The 25,332-nt window shown below is 41.0% G+C and overlaps 1 protein-coding gene and 1 long non-coding RNA gene across 4 annotated transcripts in view; both read left to right on the top strand.

Moving 5' to 3' along the window:
• DIAPH2 (diaphanous related formin 2) overlaps nt 1–25,332 on the top strand; it is an 837,317-nt gene that overhangs the window by 526,217 nt on the left and 285,768 nt on the right. The window lies entirely within an intron of this gene.
• On the top strand, nt 61–23,362 carry LOC144269810 (uncharacterized). The gene is made up of 3 exons (XR_013347044.1): nt 61–2,074; nt 2,739–2,826; nt 22,779–23,362. It is a non-coding gene; the product is annotated as an uncharacterized LOC144269810 (long non-coding RNA).

The raw sequence follows: 25,332 nt of genomic DNA, 5'->3' as shown, positions 1-25,332 counted from the left end.
AATGTAGCATGAGTATTCAACTTCCTCCATAGGAGAGGCCGTACAGGTAGGTATGTTTGCCAGTGGGCTCACCTTAATGCATTTGGAGAAATCTGTTGAGCATGATCAGTGGACTAATGTAAAGTGGAGCAATCCTGCCAACTGGCATACTAATTTGTAAGGGAGTTAGAGAAAAGTCATTGTTCGGCCATGCTGGAAGAAGGACAGGAGACACTGGATTTAATTAGGCCACAACTTTATCCTTACATATCTGGGAATACCCAGCAGATAAAACTATACAGTACAAGTAACTGCATAATCTTTTCAATATATTCTCAAGGGGCTTCTGTCAACCCTCCCCCTTACCCATCGTGCTGCTGGGACCTCACCATCCAGCCTCTTGAATGAAGGTTTGGAGGGAGGGGAGTTTGGCTCCCTGCCATACCAGTCGTATGAGCCCTAAGCCCCCCTCCTCCCACCCCCTGGTTTCCACTCTTTTAAAGAATACATCCTTTAAATCCTTTACTAATCTGTTTTCTCTGATTGCTGCTGCATCCCTTCCCTACAGAGTACCTGCACTGGACATCTGCCTCACATTTACATAATGAGTTTCAACGTTATAGCCTAACTCCCATTTCAAGTTTGCTCCAACAAAACCCCCAAACCTGCTGAAGGGAAGTCAAAAAAACCCCAGAAACCCCGCTTACCTTGGCCAATCTTGTGGTAAGGAAAAAATTCCTCCCCAGTCCCCCAAGAAAGAAGCAGCTAGCACAGTGCTGCCCACAGCTGATCCTTACAGAACCCAGTATTTCACTACATTCATGGGTTGAAGGATTGGTGCTGCTCCACTTGGTCCAAGTAAAAGACTTTTCTTGCACTGGCATGGACCTATATAAACCCTCACCCCTTTTCTGGTCACCTACGGGGGGACCTGGTTTGAAGCTGCACCAGAAAGTCACTCCCTGGCTCAATAGCCCTTAAAGCAAGTGGTACACACTTTTTCCAACAAGCCAGTTTACAGCCCACACTGCGATGAGGTGCAGTGAGAGAGTGAGTCATAAGCTCTCAAGTGCTGTCTTCCCTACATGGACCATTAACAGTTTCTGGCTGGACCACAGGAAAGTAGTTCAGGGCTAATTTATATCAAAAACTTTCCTCTTGCTTTATGCATTGCCTTCCATCCCATTTGCTTCAGGGTTTCATAAGAAAACGGTCCTGAATATGGCCAGAATAATCTGTGTTACCAGAATATTTTGCATAACAGTTCTAAAGCTCCATCCTCCTACTTCATCTACTTTCCCAGGCTCCCTTCCTTAACCACAATCCAGTCTGCTCATTCAGTCAGCTTGTTTTGTGAACAGAGCATCCTTTAGGAGCTAGATCCACATTTAGTTTAGTTCACACTTGAGAAAAAAAGAGTACCTTCTCTGCCTATTATAGGGAATCACTTCCAGTGTTTTAAGTCCTATTCTAAAGGCTTTGGACAAAGGGCTCACCCCTGGGTTCCTCAGGGTGCAGGTTTCAGTTGTAGCTGCACTTAGGCTGTCAGAGTTTTCACGTAAATTCTAATCTTAGTTTCTCATTTCCTAGCAGCTTCTTGTATTTGACCACCTGTCAAATCCCCATGACCCATTATTTAGGGCTTCTCTCTTTTATTTGAGATGGTTTTCTTGATTTCGAGGGTTTTCTTTATTTTCAAGGTGGTTGAAGGAGTTTCCTTCACCATCCTCAAGTTCAATATGTGGGGAAGAGCCAGTCAGATCAAATCCATCTGCAATGGTGATATTTAGGCTGGAAAGAGTGTAATTTCTTACCTGATAATTCTATTGGTACACATGAGTTAAACCATTGCAGGACCGTGTCCTTCAGTTCTCTGAGAAAATGCTGATGCTCTTGTTCTGTATGTATGTTTATAGTGCAGATCAGTTACTTAAATCTTTGAAATAGCTCACATAGGGTAAGTATGAGTGACAATGGTGGCTGGATCATATGAGAATGCTAAAATCCTGTTGCTTCCTTCCTGATTTTTTTAAAGAAATGGGACTCCTTCATCTGACTGCATTGGTAGAACCAGACTGCACAGAGGAATTAAAAGGTAAGAACAATTTCATTTTAATAGATCGCTGCTAACTTTTTCATGCTGCCAAAATTCTGGGGCCTGATGAGTTTTCTATGGAAGTTAAGGCTGGAGCTGTGAAACTGAACTAACGAAACTGCTTCACTTCATTGCACATCACCACACTTCTGATATGACAGCGAGATGCCATCCATGGCTCTTGGTAATTAAAAGAGGCATGTTAGGCAGTAGTAGGTGCCTGGCTGCTTTATCATACTGTAACATTGAACAAATTTGATGACTTGACAAAATAGATAAGTCTGTAAGAAAACAACTGTTTCTGTCTAAGGATTTTTGTTTTCATAATTAATTGATGACCTGATAAATGGTTGATTTTTATTTTTAGAAAGGCAGTTCCAGTAAATTAAATTGTAGTACATGATCAAAATTGATATTTCTTATCACCATTATATACACCCTTTTATTTTATACTCAAATACTTTTTTTTTTTAGACTCAGGAACAACACTGCTGCTTAAAAGAGACAAAAAGGAGGTCTTTCTGCTTCCTTTGTGTGTTTCTTCTATTTCTGTCAGCCCAGTGTAGAATTGTTTGGGTGCTGATGGCACACAGTGAAATTAGAAACTTGTGGAATTTCAGGGAGAGTGAGCTCAATGTGCTTTATAACTGCTTGTGCTTTTCAGAAAAAGGATGACAAAAATGTCAGAACATTAATCATTCTCAGCAGAGGGAGCTCTGGGATGCACTTCCATGTATATATCGTAATTAAAGGTATTGTTTCCCTTTCCCTGTACACCAATACATAGAGGCTACTCAGTATCAATTGTAGCTGGAGCTGTCTTCAGTGAATATTAAATAAATATTGCATGATGCCGTACTAAGAGAAGAGGTCAGTTAATAGAGCACCCTATTCCCAACAGTGAAGCAAATTTTATGATGAGAAAATATTGACCCAGTTTTCATGTGCTTAAAAAAAAGAGAGAGAGAGAAGAGAAGTAAGAAACAGGTCCAGGTATTGATTAGGCTTTAAGTGATGAAGAATGAATGTAAAGCTCACTTACAAAATTGAAATATGTATTCTTGCTTTTCTTGTTCCCCCTTTAAACAATTTAATTTGTAATTTCATATCACCTGTTTTTTTCTCTCTTTCTCTGTAAGTTATGACTTCAGTGAGTAGTATTTCATGTACTGTAATCTGTAACTATCAGAGCGATTATCTCATGAAGCTGCATTCATATTTACACAAAGACATGGAAGAAGAGAGTAGTGATACAGTATTCCACAAACTGTTCAAAGCAAAAACATTGCAGAGAAATTTTATTCAGATAAACATGGTAGGCTGATTAAAATGTTAAATTAAAACTTTTTAATTTTAATTTATGTAGTTATTTTGTCTGTAGTCTTTAACTTGATATAAATTTGAACTCTTATTTTAACACATTTTATGGACTAAAAATGTGAGGAATCATGGAGTCACATCTATCTGAATAGCAGATTTAATGGAGAAGTTGCTGAAACTAAATGAAAAGAGAGCCTTTGATAGTAGAATTAGATCTGGTTTATTTTAGATTTGCTTTAGAACTCTGCACAGACTTGTGTTTAGATTGGTTGTCCTAGAAATATCAATACAGCTCCATGTTCAGGAGTATATATATTTTCCCTGTATAATTGTTCAGAAATTTCAGTTTAAAATAGTAATAAAAGCACTCCAGGCAGTATAATTGTCAAGGTTCCTTCCTCACTCTGAACTCTAGGGTACAGATGTGGAGACCTGCATGAAAGACCCCCTAAGCTTATTCTTACCAGCTTAGGTTAAAAACTTCCCCAAGGTGCAGACTTTGCCTTGTCCTTGAACCGTATGCTGCCACCACCAAGCGTGTTAACAAAGAACAGGAAGAGAGCCCACTTGGAGTTGTCTTCCCCCAAAATATCCCCTCAAGCCCTACACCCCTTTTCCTGGGGAAGGCTTGATAAAAATCCTCACCAATTTGTGCAGGTGAACACAGACTCAAAGCCTTGGATCTTAAGAACAATGAAAAATCAATCAGGTTCTTAAAAGAAGAATTTTAATTAAAGAAAAGGTAAAAGAATCACCTCTGTAAAATCAGGATGGTAAATACCTTACAGGGTAAACAGATTCAAAACATAGAGAATCCCTGTAGGCAAAACCTTAAGTTACAAAAAGACACAAAAACAGGAGTATACATTCCATTCAGCACAGCTTATTTTACCGGCCATCTTACAAAAGTAAATCTAACGCATTTCTAGCTAGGTTACTTACTAACTTAACAGAAGTTCTGAAGAGCATTCCTGACCTGGTCCTGGCAAAAGCATCACACAGACAGACAGACCCTTTGTCCCCTCCCCTCCCCCCCTCCAGCTTTGAAAGTATCTTGTCTCCTCATTGGTCATTTTGGGTCAGGTGCCAGCGAGGTTGTCTTAGCTTCTTAACCCTTTACAGGTGAGGGTTTTTATAGAGGGATTTAAAATCAAGAGGGATTTGATAGCACTGTATACAGAAAGATGGTTATCCTTCCCTTTATTTTTATGACAATAATTTTAGGGGATTATTACCTTTTTCAAGTGGTTAATCATTGTTCTTTTGCCTTAATGTGCATAGCAGACAGTACCGCTAGAAATAATGAGGTCTGAGTTGGAACTGTTAGGGTTATAAGGAGTAGACGCCTTGCAGAAGCAGACAGACTCTAGGCTATTACTACTTCCACCTTGAGCAGTTTACTTTCTAGATTTTAAGGCCAGAAAGGGACTATTATGAACATCTAGTCTGTTCTCCTGCATAGTACATGCCAAAGAATGTCAACCAATCAATTCAGCATCAAATCCATAACTTCTGTTTGAGCAGTAGCATAACTTTTCGAAAGGTCTTGATTAAAAGGTGTCAAGTAATGGAGAATCCACCATATCCCTAGGTAATTTGTTCCAAGGATTAATTACCTTCACTGTTAAAAATTGAATCTTATTTCTAGTCTGAATTTGTCTAACCTCAGCTTCCAGCCATAGGATCTCATTATGCCTTTTTCTGCTAGATTAAAGATCTGTGTGCTGTCAGAAATGACTTCCCCATGTTGATTCCCGTAGACCATGATCAAGACTCCTCCTAACCTTCTCTTGGATAAACTAAATAGATTAAATTTCTGTAGTCTGTACTGTGTTTTCTAGGTCTTGAATCATTTTTGTAACTCCTTTTTGAACCTTTCTAATATGTCTACATTCTTTTTGAAGTGTGGAGTTTAGAACTGGACACATTATCCCAGTAATAGTCTCACTAATGCCATATGCAGAGGCCTAATACCACAGCTCTACTTGTACTTGATATTCCTGTGTCTCATTGGCCCTATTAGTTACAGCATCATATTCAGTTAGCTACCATGACCTTAAGTCCTTTTCAGAGTCACTGCTTTCCAAGATATAGTCCCATCTTATAAGTGAGACTTTGATTTTTTGGTCCTAGATTTATAGAACTTCTTTTCCTTTCTTTTTTCCAGAGAGTCCTTTCCTTTACATAATGTTTATAGCGCCATTGTATACAGCGCCATTTATTAGCAGCCTGCTATAGTATAGCTACTATATAGCTTACATCTCCTCAAGCAGGGAGAAGGCTGCAGCCACTACACAGTCCCTCTGGCCTTCTTCATTTTTGGTGGTTAATCATCCCAACATTTTGAGAGCCAACCAAACCCAGGTTATTCCAGTACCTACCATCTTGTTTTTATTAACATATTTTCCCATGCCTAATAGTTTTTGAATGGTCCAAACTAGATGCGAGCTGCACTTAAAATTTAGCTCAACATACATCTGTCAGGCAGGGGTATGAGAGAAACACAGCCCTGATGCCATAGCTATGGGAACCTAACCCCCCCACCGCCCCGTGTAGATGCGGGTATGTCAGTGGAAGAATGCTTCTATGGCCATAGCTAACTTCGCTAGGGACAGCGGAGTATTAACGCCTAGGCCGACAAATTTGCAGGGGCGGCAAATTTATAATAGCAGCCAGAGGCTGCTTCCTCTGGTGCTGGTTTGCACCCTCTGCCCCCGGCCCTGCCCCAACTCCACCCCTTCCTCGCCCCCTCCCTGCCCCTTTTGGTCCCCTCTGCTCTGCCGCCGCCTCCTCTCCTGAGTGCACTGCATTCCGCCCCTTCCCCCCTCCTTTGCAAACCTGTTTAACGCACAAGGACTGGCAGGGAGCCGGGAGAAGCAGGTCCCGGCACCGCGCTCAGGGGAGGAGGTGGTGGCAGAGCGGAGGCGAGCTGAGGGGGGGGAGGGGCAGCAATTACTTCTGGGCCTAGGAGTGGCAAAATCATTAATCTGCCACTGGCTAGGGCAGGTAACAATTGTACACCAACATAAAAGTCCTTCTGTCTGGCTGCATCTACATTACAGGGTTATGCTGGTATAGTCTCTGTGGTGTAGAGACAACCTTAGGCTTTTGAAGTTCATATTCATTGTTGTGAGGGGAGTGTGGAAAGGGAAGTTTAATCCTTAGTTGCTCTCACTGTATGGGCAAAGGCAGTTTTCCGCAAGGCATGTTAAAAAGATAGCACTATATCTGATTACATTGTGAAGGCAGTTCTTGGAAAAAGTAAGGCAAATTTATTTATTAACCATTAAAGCAAATGCAGATTATTGTATAATGCAGGAAAAATTCAAAGATGCATGCTGCCCTCCTTCCCCTGAAAAGCACAATCTCTTGTTTTCAGTGCCTTTTTCTTATCATTGATCAGTGAGGGGGTTGTTTTGTTTGCGGGGATTGGAATTTGTTTCAGTGAGACATTCACAATAATATTCATGTATGTTGTCCCAGATGATTGGCAAAGTCTCTTCTGCCTAGGGACATTGTTGATTAATCCAGCCATCAAGGGCCTAGTGGTAAAATCTGCAGCTGGCAGAGACAAGACTGGTAGTACTTGCTGGACCAGTTTCTTCCTGTTATAATAATTATACCAGGGAGGACTTTGTCCTGTAATAAAGAAACCATCTGATACCATGTCTAGATCTTGGAATACTTTTGACCAAAGGTTTGCTAGTTCACATTGCTTGTAGCTTGTATTAGGAATTTCCTATTCTTTGTGGGCAAATCACCGTTTACCTTTTGGAAGGAGATGTGCTCATTTGTCCACAGAGAGAAGCAAGATATAGTTAAAAGGCCAATGGTTTCACACCATTACCGTTGACTTTGTAACTATATCTTGACTAATCAGACACGAGGTGCAAGTTAGTGAGAAAAGAGCCGGAACAGCTATTTCTAATAGTGATGCTTGGTTTACTCACCTTACTATATTGCATTAAATCCACCTTTGACAAGTTATGTTTTTTACTCTTTTATAAAGAGAAAAGATGGTCAAAATTTTTAATCCCAGGTCCAGCAAGTATTGTCACTAAATGCAAGTAGTAGTCATAAGAAATAATGTAATAAATATGCAGCATTATTGTAGCTATCTTTTGTTGGACCAACTTCTGTTGGTGAGAGAGATAAGTTCTCTCACCAACAGAAGTTGGTCCAATAAAAGATATTTCCTCACACACCTTGTCTCTCTCAAGGCAGTAAATAGACTGTTGAAGTTGGGCTTGCTATCTTTATTTGGAGTCAGGGAACTGAGTTGGGAACTCAGCCTTATTTTTTCCACTCGTTGTCATTTATCTTCCCCTCTCCCCCCCGCCCGTATTGAAAAAAAAAGTTATAAAATAAACCTGTTATTTTCTTCATCCTAATCTACATTTATACTCTTCATAGAATTTCTTAATGTCAGTTTTCCTCTTTACCTGCTAGTAAAACCTTTCAATAAAAAGTGGTGTTGTTATGCTTACATAATGGGTGCATGTTGATGGGGTGGGGCGGAATTTTTTCTCTGGTTGTCTTTAAGATCATTGCCTCTCTGACATTCAGAAAACCTCAATAAATAATTACTGCCACTCCAGGCAGGGAAACCCAGTGCCAGGCTTTCTATTTTTGAGAGAGAGAGAGAGACTGGACTGGGTGTGTAGGAAAAGGAGTCACATCAATGAGAGTAGAGAAGGAAGGCTACGAATAGCAGTTTGACAACTTTAGAACAAACTGATGGTTTGGATTTTGTGGGTTAGCTTCCTCACACATCTGTGTTACTGCACATGTGTCCTGACGTACAACTAACTTACTGGTAGTTGCTTCAGCTGTGGACCTATCTTGAGCGGAGACCGTACATCTTGATACTGTGTGGTGGTTTTGTGATGTACACAAATGAAGACTAGGCTGAAATAACCAACCTCATTTGCACTGACAACCTACTTGCTAGGATTTGAGTTGAAAGGTTCATGCATTTAAGTCATTCTGCCATATTTTTGATACTTTTGAAGAATTGTATGTGGTGATATGTAGTATAAAATAGTGTATGTGGTATGCAATAATGAGAAGAGAATTTTATTTCTTAAAAGATCTAGTTATGTTGTAAGTAATGAACCTAATGAGATGTATCCAGAATGCAGCTCTCTTTTAATTTACGTATTTTTAAATCAATGAAGCCTTTCTTGTTTTATCTGTGGGTGGTTTCTATATTTCTAGTCACTGATACTGCATCTGTCACAGTATTAACTGAACACTAGACAAAAAACATTGTCACATACACAAATCACAAAGTTTTGGTGCTGCCTTTCAGTTTTCTCCATCCTGCCTACAAGTGATTACAGATCTATTTTTTATTAATATTGTCAGAGGAAGCTTGTAATTATGGGAATTATATTGCAAAGAGATGTCTTGAAAGGATTCTTGAAGGTGGTGATATCAGTAGCTCTAATGTCTCTCAGGAGGAATTCTATATTCGTGTTCTCGATGCTAGAAATGCTGTGTGCCTGGATCCCACTAGTCTCATTTATACTGTGGGCAGTTCAATGGTTCATGATAAATAAAGCAGTCATGGTTGTAAAATGAGAGGGAGGGGAAGTGTCAATCTATGAGAGTAGCCTAGACCATCTCACTGAGGGCCCAGTTAATCTGTGAAGGACCTTGAATTTTGATCCATTATTGCATATGGAGATATTGTAGCAAGCAGAGCACATGGGGAATGTGTTTGCAATTGGCCTGAGTAGCTCTTCAGGTATTCTGTGACATGTTGTGTCATATGAAGCTTTAAGGCCACTACATTGATTCCAAGATACAGAGCCTTGAACTAGTCAGGCCTGGCGATCACAAATGCAGGTCTGTGTTCAAGAGCATGACATGTACAATCTCCTACCCTGGCACAGACTGGAAAAAGGATTTTGTAGTGGGTGCTGCTACTGTTTTTAGTTTGGTATGTAATATTAGCAGAGTGTGAGGAATCTGAGAACTCTGTGTGCTATCTTAATGATTTAAGGATTAGATACACTCTGTTGAAGGCTGGTATAATGGTGGTTGTCTGTCTTTGAGGTGTTTCCCTATGACCATTAACTTCCTCCTTTCCAGAGTTTATTTGGATTTGGTGCATCAAAAGAAAAGCTAACCCATTAAGAGAGATCCAGGTCCCATACTGCCCTGTTACAATTTCAGCCTAGAACAGGAGAATTCTGGTGCTATTAGCTCTTAAGATTTATGGGAGCTGTAGGCCTGATAGCGAGGGATGTTGGAAGAGAATCTGTATATAAGAACTTTTATTTTGTCCAGTGTGGGAAACTTGAAAGGAATAAGATCCGTGGTTAAGTCTCTCAAGCTGAAGGGTCTGGGAAGAGGCCTAGATGGACAGCTGGGTAAAGTAGCCCAAGGAAGGGGTGAAATTTAACTAAACAATCTTAACTAAACATTGTCATAGCCTGAGAAGGGAATCTGGGGACTGTTGCAGAGTATAGGAAGTAGCACTGAGGAAACAAGAAGAAGTGGATGGCCCAGATAGCTTATTCTGAGTTCTCCCTCTTGAGCGGGAAGATATCTTTACTGCAATGTAAGCAAAGGGTTAGTAGAATTTGAGTTAGCAGACCCTGACTTTGTTAATCTAGGTCTTGAGTGTCTACACTCATCTGTACTCTCAGGGTAGGATTTGCTGAACCCTGCCTCCCAACCTGGGGCTCCAGTGGCTATACTACATTATGCAACTCTGAATCAAACCACCCATATCCCAGAATTCCTCATGCCTTGAGATAAACAACTCCTTCTCTTTTTAATCCTTCACCCACTCAGTAACCCGTTGTACACTAGTTGATCTTTGTGTCTACTTAAGTGGTTCTTAAGTGGTGCAGGAACCTTGCTGTTACTGCTGTCCCCAGACCACTTTTGCACAAAGGTTCTGTAAGTCCATTCTCCACTGCATGAGATTGTCCTCTGAGGGCTTACTAATTAAATGTCCACCCATAAAATTAAAAGATCCAGGCATCTAAGAGCCCTGGGAGGGTCTGCAGAATCAGAGATGTTTTGGGGAAACAAGGAAACTTTGAAGATGCACAAAAGAGAATGGAAAATAATTATCCCATTGCAAAGAAATGGACATATAGGCAAAATTCCTTTCATGTAATGTACCAGAGCAGTGATTTGTTATTTCTCTTTATTCTGATTTTCAAAAAGAGATGACATTTGCCAAAACAAAATACTATTTAAACAAAATTAAAACTTCCAGCATTTGGGTTTTTGCAATTTTTTGACGCCAATGACATAATTTCTGGCATTCAGCCATATGTCCAGGTCACCATTACTTAAGGTAGTGATAGTAAGCCTTGTTGTGTGGTAATAACAGCTGTATTCACAACATGAGTTTTGTTGGTTCCTCGCATAACCTGTCTTGAGTGTAATGAGATCCATTTGAGAAACGACGTGTTACCTTCTTTAAACGTTTTTGGCAATATGTGAAATGTCCACTCTGCATTAAACTGATAGGATGACTCCTATCAGAGAGTTATTTCATGTAGTCATCCAACTTGGCCCTGGAGAAAACCATGTACTGGGAGGCAAAAACTACTGATTGTCTGCCAGCTAAACGTTTTCTCCAGCATGAGGGCTCAGAGTGACTGAGCAGCCAGGCATCGTTAAGACACGGACAAGGAATGCTGACAGAATGTTAATGGCATTAACATACTGTCATCTGTTAGAACCTGTAATCACCTTATAGCTTATTATGGAAAAAATAATTGACTTAAAGAAATGTCATTTCAGAGAAGCACATACTCTTTTTCAGGCAGATTGAAATATGGGGTGTCCGTTGTTTCATAAGTGTGATGGGGTACCACCTGACATACTGGGATACCGCTGAGCCCGCCTGTTTCACCAGCCTGAGCTCCCTTACACTGTCCTGTTGAACCAGGCCCTCAAGCCTCCTCCAGCACACACACAGTTAGGGACACACCCAGTTGCAGAAAGACAGACACTGAAATCAGCACTGCATGGGAGGGTTTCAGCTAGGGAATTGCCCAGCACTCAAGTGCATACCCCCTCTGGAGTCTAAACCTAAAATTATATTGTCTTGTGCTGCACAGAGAACTATACAGTGGAAGCTCATGAAATTTGCCCCCTCCCTCAATGTGGAGAACAGTATGCACAGCTTTTGTCATCCCCCCCCGCAGTTATGAATTCCACAGCCTGGTTGTAGAGAAAACAAAAACCGGTTTATTAGCTACAAAAGATAGATTTTAAGTGATTATAAAGGATAGCAAACAGATCAAAGCAGATTACCCAGCAAATAAAACAAAAAGCAATATAAGCTTAAAATACTAAAGAAACTGGCTACAAGTAGTAATTTCTCACCCTAAATGTTGTTTTAGGTAGATTGCAGAAGTTCTTGAAGGCAAACTGTTCTTGCTTGCACCTGAAAACTCCAGGTATTTCTTTAACAGGCTAGATACCTTTCCAGCCTGGGCTCATTCCTTCTACACTCCCTCCCCTCCAACCCTTTGTTTCTTAGGGCTTGTCTACACTGGCAATGTACAGCGCTGCAACTTTCTCGCTTAGGGGTGTGAAAAACCACGCCCCTGAGCTCAGCAAGTTTCAGCACTGTAAAGCACCAGTGTAGACCGTGCACCAACACTGGGAGCCGCACCTCTTGTGGAGGTGGTTTTTTTAGAGCGGTGGGAGAGCTCTCTCCCAGCACTCTGCTGCAACCACACAAGCCGTGTTAAAGCACTGCCAGCGTAGACTAGCCCTTAGATGTCACAGCAGTCATGTTGGGTGGGGGTTCAGTGAAGAATGACCACTGATTATGTCACTCCCCTGCCTGAAATAGGATTTATATATGGTGGGAATCCTTTGTTTTCCAGGGTGATTTCCTCTCCTCCCCCAGTGGAAAAATACTGGTATTCTATCATGGAGTCCAGTACCAGGGACATAATCACATGACCCTGCAGTGTCAAAGCAGCCATGAGTCAGAGGTTGTTTGTAGCATCCCAAGAAAGCTTCTGAGGGAGGTGGGAGATTAGCATTTTCAAAGACCAAATGGTCCATTGACTTGTTCCCAGTTAGCCTGCCACACTGATTGCATTCTGTCTGGTGTGCGTTCCCCAGATGCAAACACTTTTGTATTACAGATGTATAGTCTATAGTCCTAACTTTAGATACAAAAATGATACATTCTTACAAATAGGATAATCCTATTCAGTAAACCATAACCTTGTCAGTGATACCTCACATGACCTATATTGCATAAAATACTTTGATTATGACACAATCGTATCATTATATTACTATGAAAAAATATGGGATGCAGTGTCAGATGTCATTTCAGAGGAGCCCATTCTCTTTTGCAGGCAGATTGAAATCTGGGGTGTCCAGTGCTTCGTGATTATCTGTATTAAATTCTGATCTTGTTCTGAACTACGGTCTTTTCAGAAATAAGCAAGAGGAGGCAGTTACGTACTTCTGTGCCCCCCATTTCTGAAGTTGAGTTTATTTTAAACTTGCATTTCTGATATGGAGGCACCCCTTAGTACCTGGAGGTGGATGGGGTAATTGAAATAGCTCCAATTGTAGGTCTTTTTAATAAGTTAATGACAAAAGGATTATACATGAGCTTTTAGTTTATAGTATTTATCCAAAGATCTTTCCAGTAGCAGTCTACAAAGGTGACATTTTAAAATATGTTGATTGAAAAGCAAGTTCTGACCTACAATTTGTCTTTGGGAAAATCACTGCTAGTTATCCAGAGAGAAGCATTCTCTTTATAATGCCCAATGAAAAGAGAATTTCTTATTGACGTTCATATGGGTTGTGTGAGTCTAATTGCCTGTGAACAATACTGAAAAATACCCTGCAACAGATCTTCGGTGGAAAGGATGAAAATCTTCATAATTATAGAATTTTTTTCAGACCTATTTGTTCTAAAACCTAGTTCTCTCATTTTAAAAAAATGAAACAAATAGCTTTCAGAATTCCCTTAAGTAGGGAGCAAAATTCTAATGGGAGTTTAAAAGTAGCTACTCACTGTTACCATGTACACTTCAAAGTTCTGTGGCGATTAACATTGCAACAGAAAAGAGTGGCTTGTAGACATAACACTGGTGTCTTGTTATTCTGGTATAAATCCTGTGGTTTTGTTTGTTTTGTTTTTTTAAAGAGAGAGAGAGAAGAGAGACCCACTCAATATTTTTCATATGTTATTCCTTTAGTGTTGGGCTTTGATTTAAAATGCGGGTATTGAGACCTTTCTCTTGACAAATTCTGCTTACATCTAGAAAGCATAGATACAGCCTCCAAGAAGCATATGTATTAGGATCTGTTACATCAGGGAATTAAGTCTTGTTCAGAGAGGTTTGCCAGTGCATGGAAGGAAAGTGATACAGGATTGATGCCTTTAAAATTTAGCCTAGGAGATCACAGAATATGAGCTGTCCTTCATAAGAGTTACTTAAGAAATTGATACTCAAACAATGCTGTTAAGTGTTCTCTTGCCATGCCAGTATAGGGAAAACTAAACAAATAATGCTACTAATGTCACGTATTGTCGATATTGCATGGAAATTAAAGGAATTTAACATCAACTGGGGTTGAAAATTGCCATTTTTCCTAACAGGGGAAAGTAATGTGAGCCAAATTCTGCCCTCTGTGAAGCCCCATACAAGTGCATTGAAGTCAATGACTCCTGTGATCTCTTGATTTCAGTGGATTTTATAGGGTTTAAATGATGGTAGAATTTGGCCCAGAATAAGGAATGCCACCTTTGAAAAAATTTCGAAGTTGTTGAAACCATCCTGAAGAAATGATTAACACTGTCATCACGCTGTAATTAGTATTTATTAGGAGTGCTGGTAGTGTAGCATTTAAGGAGGATGTTCTTTTTGATACTGTGTTTCTGGGCTAAGCATTAATTTTGTATCTTTTTTTTATAATAGCTGAGTGTGAGTTCAGTTCTATCTACTGAATAAAATGTTCTATTTAGTTTGGATGCCTCTTGAGAATAACTTATATAAAAGTTGAGAAATAGAAAGTAATTATATTGTTTTCCAAATTTCTGTGGTATGTAGCCGAGGAAAGTTTGCCCCCTTTAATTAAGGTCAACGGGCAAATACAGAAAAGTCAGCCTTCATATGCTGCTGAAACTTTAGTATGTCATAGTATTTCATGGAAATATGGAAAAGCTTGCAATAAAACTCAAATATTAATTTTGTAATGTAGACTTTCCATGTTCTCATTTTTTCTCTTGTTTATCCTGATTTTGAAGTTTCTAACGGCAGGGAAAGGAAGTTGACCAGGTTTATAGAAAGGAAGTCTTGTTCACAGCTCCTTAGCCTCTTTGCTTCCTGGTAGGTGAAGACTTGATGACTGTCTTTCTCACAGGATGGGAGAAAAGGGAAATAGAAAGTTACTCATTGGTCATTCTATTTGCTATATGTCCCTCTTCTCCCATCCTGAGAGAAAGACAGTCATCAAGTCTTGATCACATATAATTAAAAATTCTTTGTTGACATCTTCTCACCAAAACAGATAACGGGAAGGGAAAACATTTAATAGCAACAACGAAAAATATGGCATTACTATTAGGACTGTGCCAATATGTTTCTTGGCCCTATCGCCTCAGGATAGCTATTTAATTTCATTATCCTAATCCTATAAGAGAGGAGCAGAGCAGGTGGAGATTGGATGTGAATTTAATTAGCTCTGAAGTTCTTGCTACTCTCATGCTTCACCTCTGATTAGATTAATTTAGTTGTTCTGCTCAGCTGAGTAGGTGACTGGAGTAACAAAAGAGGACGTAGGCAGGGAATCACTGATTGGGAAGTGTAGCAGCCAGGAGTTAGGAGTGTGGTTGGGTGAGAATGAGAAGCAACTAGGAGACATGGTGGGGACAAAGATATGCTGTTAGAGGGAGTCAGTCATGGAACAGGAGGGGGTTGAAGAAAGAAAAACAAACAAAAAGTTAAAGTATGAATGAATGAGAATGAAGAAACCAAACAAGTCAGATGAAATAGGGAAAGTGCAGGAGAGGGAAAGATGTGTGTTACAGGAAAAAGACTCAAAACAGAATAGAGGAAACAATATGGACAAAAGAAGTGAGAAGTGCCAGAGAAGCTTATGACAAATGTGCTTAGGAGAAGGGTAGGAGATGTGGTGTGGGCAAGGGCGTATTTGGTACGATGAGGGGATGCACAGACAAGCACAAGGCTTTAGCATCCTCCCCAACATATTTTGGTATTGTCTTTCTATATTTTCCAGTAATCTGATATTGCCAGGACAGCAGGGGGTGGAGGGAATAGTTACAGAATTTATTTGTAACTCGATATAAATGACAAAGTGAGTACTAAAAGACTATACTGAAATATACCAACCATAAAAATTCTTAAATTTTGAGTGAAGTCCCTTTGTGTATTCCACATGTGGGATACACATGCACACCATGCACCTGAGCCTGGACTTTTTTGCAAGCAATGTACATTGGCCCACACATGCGCCATAGCTGTCCATGTGCTTTCAGCTGAGGGCCATTGCCTCTCCAGTTGCTTCTTACCACCACATGGTCTACGTTGGAATCTTTCATGTCCTCAGCTCCTTTTTACTGCATCATTCCTGTAAGAATTGAACATAGTAAGTTTTTAGTAGTTTTAAATAGTATAGTGTAGCATAAATTATTAGATAGCTTTTTTGTTTTCCACCACCCGGGGACTTTTTCCCTGAGAAGCCTGGGAAATGTCCAGGGTCCCTGCATTCAAAAACTGTGAATGACCAATACTGTGGGTGACCAATATCAACACTGTCTGGGTGAGGCTCCCGTTTCTGCCAAGTGCAGCATCTTCCACTTCTCCCACCCCTCTGAACTCATGGATCAGGATCAGGAACTGAAACTCAGAAAATAGCTCATGAAGAAGACAGTGGAAGCCCCAATCAGATCTGGGCCCCCATACATCAGCCTTGAAAAGTGGACAGCACCCCTCAAAGCACGATCTTGGGAACAGAGGCTAATTCTGTTAAGCCTAAAGAGAAGGCTTTGCAGGGCAGTAAGAGGCACTCTCATAGACATAAGGACAAATTATCTATGTGCATGGCACACCCCAAAAGAATGGAAGAGCCAGCACACACGGGTACTAAAGTCTAAGGCTGACTAAATTTTCACAGATCCGATGATTCCAACACCAGTTCCAGTGGTGAAGATGTGAGAAAGGCAGCTCCTCGTACTTCCATCCACTTTGGGAACCGGGGCAATACCCATAGTGACACCAGTGGACTCTACTTGTGCTTTGGGAATGTCTGAGACATATGTCTTCCCAGAAGACATTTTGCTCTCCCCGTCCGCATTGACTGCTCTTATTGGGTCTGTCTGTATTCCAGTAGGTTGTAACACCGGAGGAAGAGTCTCTCAGAGATTAAGTCATTCCCCCATTCCACCCACTTGCCTTAAATCACAACCATTGGTACCATCAGTACTACTGGTGATCAGAGATCTAGCTGTCTTCTCTTCTGATGATCTGGAGGCTCCGCAGGATTCTGCGATCTCAGACATAAGCCCTAGAAAGTCAGGGATTCCAACCGGACATGACTGGCCAATGGACAGGTGGTACCGTATGCCATGGGCTTCCCTCTGCTGGTGGATCGAACATATTGGCAATATTGGAAACCGTGGGAGCTCTGTGCCAGACCCCCTGGCCCCGCTCCATGCATCTGTTCTGCTTGCCATTGCCCACCCATATACAACTGGCCCTGTTGCAGTATTCAGAGGAAGAAGGTGAACTGGTTGCGATGGTTCTCACAGTTTTGGGAGCAATCTCATCACCGAAGAAGGTGGTCACTCCATCTTTTTCATGTCTGTCAGATGACTTTAAATAATACCAAGAGTTCATGCACAAGGAAGTGGCAGAGCTACAAATGGAGCTAGAGAAAAGTTGCCCTCTCCATCAACAACCCAGCAAAGGTGGTATTTAGCACACGCCTGCTTGTTGTACTTCTGCCCCTAAGATGGCCAAGAAGTGCTACTTTGTCCCATCCAAGAGGAGGAAAATTCTTGTATCTCACCTTCTGCCAAACTCCCTGGTAGTGCAGGCAACTACAGAGCAGGCCAAGAAACAGAACCCAAAGGCTACTCCATCTGATAAGGGACACAAGAGGCTTCATCTGAGAAGAAAGGTTGTCTCTTCCCCGTCCCTGTAATTCAGGATCTCTAATTATCAGGCTCTCTGGGCCAAATAAGATTCCATCCATTCTGGAGTTTAAGGACAAGCTCCCTAAAGAGGATAGAACCTGCTTCCATGCCTTGTGGATGAGGGCAAATTGGTGGCCGAAACGTCACTCCAAGCCATAGCTCTGGCTATTGGGAGATGGCTGTGGCCAATTTTATGAGAAGACTCTTGTGGTTGCAAACCTCAGGTTTCCCTAGAGAGGTGCAGAGTACCATCCAAGATCTACCCTTTAATACTATCAATACATTCCATGAGACAATGGAGGAGTTTCTCCACTCCTCAAAGACTTAATAACAACTCTTCATTCGCTGGACATTTATACCCTTGTCCGCAAGAAGAAGCATTGTAGACAGGGGTATAGAGGAAGATCACCACCTCAGTCCTTTTATCATCAACATCCTGAGGAGCCACCACACGAGAGACAGAGGGTATACAGACCCAGGAACCCAGCCTCTGCAACATCCATTCATCCTGTAACCCCCAAGTGAAGAGTTTCTTGTCATGGGGCTGTCGAGACCCACATCCCTTTATTGGTGCCTTTTCATTCCCCTAATCAGATGTTTGGAGGCTGTCTTATCCAATTTGTCAAAGAAAGGAGGGCCCTAACTACAGACAAATGAGTATTAGAGGTTTTGACAGCTACCTAATCGAGTTTCTGACAACTCCTTCCTGCCAATCCCCTTCCCAATTCGTATTCAGGGACCACTCTCATGAGGAGATTTTATGACAGACAGTGAACTTGCTGATCCCCAGAGGAACCATAGAAAAGGTTCCAGCTCAACACTATAGGGATTCTATTCTCCTTATCTCTTGATCCCCAGATGGAGGCCAGTTCTCAAGCTATGTCAGTTAAACAAGTTTATCCACAAATTAAAATCTGCATGATATCCTTGGCATCAATAATTTCCTCATTAGAGTGGGGCACATGGTTTATGCCTCTTGACATGAAAGTTGCATATTTTCATATAGGTATCCATCCAGCCCACAGGAGTTTCCTCAGGTTCCTCTTCAACCAAGACCATTACCAATTCAGAGGCCTTCCCTTTGGTCTGGCCACAGCGCCCAGGGCGTTTACAGAATTTTTTTTTTTCAGTGGTGTCTATTGCATGATGAAAAGGTTTTAGTCTTCCTGTACCTCAACAACTGTCTTCTCCTAGGCAACACCTGCAAGGCATTTCATAGGGCAACTGAGGTTCTGTACGGCCTTTTGCCTTCCCTAGGTTACTGCGTCAATAACAAAAAAAATCCATGTTGACCCCCACAAGGTCATGGGGTGATATTAGACTTGACTGCAGCAACAGCAGTATCTCTACCTCCCAAAAGGTTTCAGGCCATAAGCGTAATCATACGCCAGGTCACTGTCAGAGCCAGGATGTCAGTGAGAACTTGCCTTTCCCTCCTTGGCAGCTATGTTGGTGGGAAAAGCTCTCCTGCTGACATAGTGCTGTCCATACCAGCCCTTATGTTAAAGTAACTTATGTCTCTTGGGGGGTGTTTTTTCACACCCCTGAGCGACATAAGTTGTACTGACAAAAGTGGTAGAGTAGACAAGCCCTTAGATAAACAAGCAAGGGGGAATGAGCTCTCTCTCTTTGTGCTTAGAGGCAGTCACCCTCTGGAATTGGTGTATCAAGCATCACATAACCTTATCAGCAGCATACTTATCAAAATTGCCTAGCAGATACTTTTGCAGTAATCACAAGAGGGAGATTAATGATTCAGTTCTCACCGACGTCTTCATTTAGTGGGAATTGCCAGCCTTTCTCCTCACAAGCAAACAGGAAGCTTCCTTTGTACTGCACCACAGTAGCTCTGGGCAGATTGGGAGATACCCTCCTGATGTTGTGAAAGGTCGCCTGGGGTATGCTTTCCCTCCAGTTCCTTTGATAGTAAAGGTTCAATGGAAGATTTGCCAAGACAGAGCTTGACTCGTCCTCATCGCACCCAACTGATTGAGGCTGTTCTGCTTCACAGATCTGTGGAAGATCTCAGTGCAACCATCCATGAACATCCCCACTTGCCGGACCTTCTGAAGCAACACAGGAGCATGGTTTCACAAACCAATTCAAGACCACTGCAACTAAGAGCCCAGTTTTTAGAGAGAATCGGAGACAGAGTGCTCATGTTCCAACAGGATGCAAAGTATAAAAGATTCTACAAGAAGATGTTTCTCAGTTAAATGGAAGCATATCTCCACTTGGGCTCATCAACACAATTTGTCTCTGGACTCCACTGGATATCTTACATTATCTTACATTATCTATGTACCCTTAAGTCTTTAGGTCTTGTATTCAGTTCCCTGCAGCTACATTTAGCAGCAATCAGCACTTTGCATCGACCAGTGGATAACCATACCATCTTCACGCATCCTGTCCCAACTAGATGTTTGAAGGGGATTCTGAGATCCTTTTTGCCTGTGGTGGTGGTTGCACCTCAGTGGGACCTTTGTTTTGTTCGGTGGTATCTAAGACTCCCTTTGAGCTGCTGGCCACATGCTCTATGACTCATCTGTACATGAAGCTATAATGTTGGCCAGAAGAATCAGTGAACTGGCAGTGCTTAAATCGGGCCCACCATACAGGAAAGGTCTGACTACACTTCCTCCCCAGATTCATACCCAAGGTAGCTTCTGAGTTTCATGAGTCAGGTCATCCGCTTATCTGTATTTTTTCCTAAACTACATGCCTCAGAAGAGGAAAGAAGACTGCATTTTCTGGACATGAGGAAGGCTTTGGCCTTTTATCTGCCAAGAATAAAGATTTTTAGAAAGACTCCTAAATTTTTTGTTTCTATGAGAGTGATCAAGAGTTCAACTTATGTTGGTGCAGAGACTTCTGAACCGGATCTTGGATTATATTATCACCAACAATCTGGCATCCCCGCTGCCCCTCTCTTTGTGCCATCAGTTGAGAGCACAAGGAGAGAGCTACAGAGCATGTGTGGGCCAAGCAGTACTGCTTGCAAAAAAAATTCCAGACTTAGGTGCATGGTGCACATTCATATCCCATGCGTGGAATATAGATAGGGACCACACATCTCAAAGAACCTCCAATTATGGATAAATAACCTCCATTAACATACACTTTTTTCTATGCATTACTTGATACAGAATTTCCTATCAGTGTATTGTGCCATATCTATCATATGTGGGAGTAGCTGACAAAACACCAGGGTAATTGAACTCTACCAGGGCTGGGCTAAACTTCCTTCACACACCCATGTGACTGGCTAAAATAGCATGTATTTAAAATGCAGATAAATTATGAAAGACAGATTATTGAGATTTCATTGTCAAATATAGAGTGGGAGTATCATTCTGCTTGGGCTTTGCCTTTTATCATGTACTGGAGAGCATAGCAATTCTCCACATACAATCCCATATTTTATTTAATATAGCTTGTCAAGGTTCCTCCCCCACTCTGAACTCTAGGGTACAGATGTGGGGACCCGCATGAAAACCTCCTAAGCTTACTTTTACCAGCTTAGGTTAAAACTTCCCCAAGGTACAAATTAATTGTATCCTTTGCCCTTGGAATATCCACTGCCACCATCAAACTCTAACTGGGTTTACTGGGAAAAGTAGTTTGGACACGTCTTTCCCTCCAAAATCCTCCCAACCCTTGCACCCCACTTCCTGGGAAAGGTTTGGTAAAAATCCTCACCAATTTGCATAGGTGACCACAGACCCAAACCCTTGGATCTGAGAACAATGAAAAAGCATTCAGTTTTCTTACAAGAAGACTTTTAATAGAAATAGAAGTAAAAGAATCACCTCTGTAAAATCAGGGTGGTAGATACTTTACAGGGTAATTAGATTCAAAACATAGAGAATCCCTCTATGCAAAACCTTAAGTTACAAAAAAGACACACAGACAGAAATAGTCATTCCATTCAGCACAATCCTTTTCTCAGCCATTTAAAGAAATCATAATCTTAACACATACCTAGCTAGATTACTTACTAAAAGTTCTAAGACTCCATTCCTGGTCTATCCCCGGCAAAAGCAGCATATAGCGACAGACACAGACCCTTTGTTTCTCTCCCTCCTCCCAGCTTTGGAAAGTATCTTGTCTCCTCATTGGTCATTTTGGTCAGGTGCCAGCGAGGTTACCTTTAGCTTCTTAACCCTTTACAGGTGAGAGGATTTTTCCTCTGGCCAGGAGGGATTTTAAAGGGGTTTACCCTTCCCTTTATATTTATGACATAGCTGATCAACCTCTGACTTTGTAAATTATAATTTCTAGATTTTATTTTATGATTGTGGGCGTTTTGTCTTTGTTGAAGTAGTACATTGCTATTCATGATAGTGCCACTAAAAGAACTACTGCTGTGAAACATGTCCAATATTTGCCTAGATGCTATGGAGATAGTTTCTTTAGAAATGGTTAAAAATAACTACGTAATAACAAATAATGCAGATATTACTTTTATGGCTCGGAGAGATCATTTCCAAGGCCATGCAGAACTCCAGCTGGTATAGAAATCAATTACAGATTATTGTTTTAAAATATTGTAAATATGCCGATCCAAGAACATTCAGAATAGCGTTGTTTTCTAAAGCAATATTGTCGCACAAAGAAATTACTGTAGGGGTTCTTAATAGTTCAGTAGTAACCTTTCTGAAACCCTCTTAATTCTCATCTCCTGCTTGGTTAAATAGGAGGCGTTTATAATTTATACACAAGATGTACTTTAAAACATAATTGACAAAAAATATAGAGCTAATACAGAAGTGGAACACAAAGTAGTTTCAGGTCTACAAAAAAGCCATATGTTCATTTAAAACATATTTTTATATATATAAATAAGGATGGCATTCCAGTTTTTTTAAATGCTGTAAACTACTGTGAACAGTGGGTAACTGGGTATTTTAAATCAAGATGAAGACAAATCATTCAAATTAATTTATTTGTTGATCAATTAAATATAAGAATCTATAAAATTATAATAGCTTGTGGTGCCCTGATTTTTATACATTTACATGTATATTTTGCTTTTTGTTTATGCTAATGTAGTTGCAAATTGAATTCCTTAAGAAAGTGAAACTTCAGCTAGAAGTGTTACAGGTCATGTGACAGTGCCTAAGCACCAAGATTTAAACCTCATTTGTTACAGAAGAGAAAGATAAAGAAAATACTGATATCTTTTTCCATCTTTCTCTTCTCATTTTTCAGTCAACCCAACCAAATCCCTCAAAGTTCTATACTGCCTATGGATCTTTTTCTTTATATAGGTTATAGAATGGGATAGAAGAACTGCCTCATTCAGAATGTCAGAGAACGATTCCATCTTGCAGGAAGAGGCGACAGATGTCAGACCTCACTAATCAACCCCATTTTGCTCCCCTAATCAGTGAGCCCATGGTAGAGGGTTTTTTTCCATGTTATTTTAACTTGTGTGTGTTCTCATTTAAAAGTAAAAAAGCACTGTTGCTCGGACCTGGGGGACCCTACAGCATTCAGGTGCATATGAAAGCAGCGCATTTTATTTGAGTGTCAGTTCAGTCACAGTATATCTGCTTTTGAAACACTACTGTGGTGTGATAACCCTCTAAAAAGACAACTGCTTGTGTGTGTGATATGTTATATGTGTATACGAATGTACATGATGAATTGTAGGTAACAAAACAATACTATTGAAGTTGAGTGTTCCGTCTTACACAGGTATGTGAAAAACGACAATAAGCTCGTTGCCAGTTGAGCCCCACATAAACATGTGTTTAACAGTAGTTGTTTAAGACCATTTGTTAACACTGGTATTTTCCATAACCATGTTCTAGCATGATACAGTGTGTTTTGTGGACAGGCTTGTGGACAGGACTTAATCCTGTTACAACCATATTCAAAACCATCTACTTGTTTAGACTTCCAGGTAGGGTAAAAACACAGAATAAGAGCCTCATCTTTGCTCAAGCCTCTTCATGTTGCTGTAACTTAAGCCACCTTGACTGCTTAAGTTACACTGGGGCTCTCTCCAGCCCCTGGAACAGCCCAGTATCAGGGTGGCATAAAGCCACCTTAGCCCCCTGCTCCCTTGAGTGGCAAGTTCTGTGCTGCAGCTCTTGGTGGCACAGGAAAGAATCTCATCCATCTCTTCCAGTAACCACACAGGTTACAGACAAGGATAGGGAAAAGGGTTTTAAAAATATGTTGTGACTGCAGTGTAGATGCGACTTTCATCTAGAATTTGGAGCTTGAGAGAGAACGGTATGTAACGCCACAAAGAAAAAGCCAAGTCTTTGGTAACAATGCAGTGTTGAGATTCCCTGAGAACTCCATGCACAAATGAATAAAATAAAATACCCATCTCATGATGAGTGAATGGGAAGCAGAGTAGATGAGGACATAAGTGATAGATAAAAGATTCCAGACAGTAACAGAAACTGAAAGAGGTTGCAATCCAGGAAACCAATATGCTTTAAATTGTTCCTGAGACACAGCAATACCTGCTTGAAAAGCTGTTTGTCAGGGAGAAGAACCACAGTGATTCAGTGAATTTAAAATTATTCAAGTGTAGAAAGAGTAAGCGACACTGCTAACACACATTCTTTGGGTGAAGCATGTCTGAGAGGAGATTCTGTTGTCCAGTAGGAGGCATGTGGAAGTAAGCTGGGGATAGAGGAAAAGCAATGGAAAGTTTTGGTGATGTGAGGTAAATTCTCACATTTCTTCCGAGAAAAAAGAGACTCTCAACTTGAGATCTAGTCAATTTAAAAAAAAGTGACATGTTCTGTATTTCACTTACCCATTCCTCAAGTCGGCTGCCAATTTTTAGTTTTATAAACACATTCCTCCTCAGCCCTCTGCCTTACTGTTGCTTGAGGAAGACCCTCAATAGGGGGACCTGACTGAAAATACAAGGGAAACAATGAAACTGGCAATACAGAAAGCATAGAGTAAACCATAACACTTCAGAATAAACTGTAATTTTTAAGTTGTTGTTGTCTTAAAACTTTTAAATAGTCCAAAAGGAACATACTAGAGCAGTGTAACAGGATCCTCTGCCCACCCCTCTTCCTGGGGACCGCTGACTGCCCCAATAAAGCTCAGAGAGGCTTCCTGTTATGCAGCACCCATGGCTTTATTTACACAAACAGTTCTCCCACCACCAGTGTTGACCTATTTACAATGCTTACAGGGTTAGTTCCCTCTTTGGCTTGCAGTCAGCCCGCAGCCCCTCTTCATACTGGCTCCTAGCCCTTATAACTGCTGGCTTGTCAGGCCCACAGGTGGAGCCAATCCCCAGGCCAGGCATCATGCCTGTTACACCAGCCCCAGTCTATTTCTCTTGATTGGAGATGGCTGAGCAGGGGCTAATTAGGTGCTTTTGCAACAGCACCCTGCTACAAGCAGTAATCATAGAAATGTAGGGCTGGTAAGGACCCCAAGAAGCCATTAAGTCCAGCCCCTTACGTTGAGGCAGGACCAAGTAAATCTAGATCATTCCTGACAGGTGTTTATCCAATCTCCTCTTAAAAATTTCCACTGATAGGGATTTTGCAGCCTCCCTGTATAGGATAGATTTATCTAACTGTATAGGATAGATTTATCTAACCTAAACCTCCCTTGCTGCAGATTCAGCCCATTACTTCTTATCCTATCTTCAGTGAACATGGAGAACAATTGATCAGTGTCCTTTTTATAACAGTCCTTAACATATTTGAAGACTGATCAGGTCCCTCCTCATTCGTCTTTTCTCAAGACTAAACATAACCATTTTTTTTATCCT

Source organism: Eretmochelys imbricata, chromosome 9 (assembly GCF_965152235.1).
Source record: "Eretmochelys imbricata isolate rEreImb1 chromosome 9, rEreImb1.hap1, whole genome shotgun sequence".
Lineage (NCBI taxonomy): Eukaryota > Metazoa > Chordata > Testudines > Cheloniidae > Eretmochelys > Eretmochelys imbricata.
This window is presented reverse-complemented; position numbering and strand designations above follow the sequence as displayed.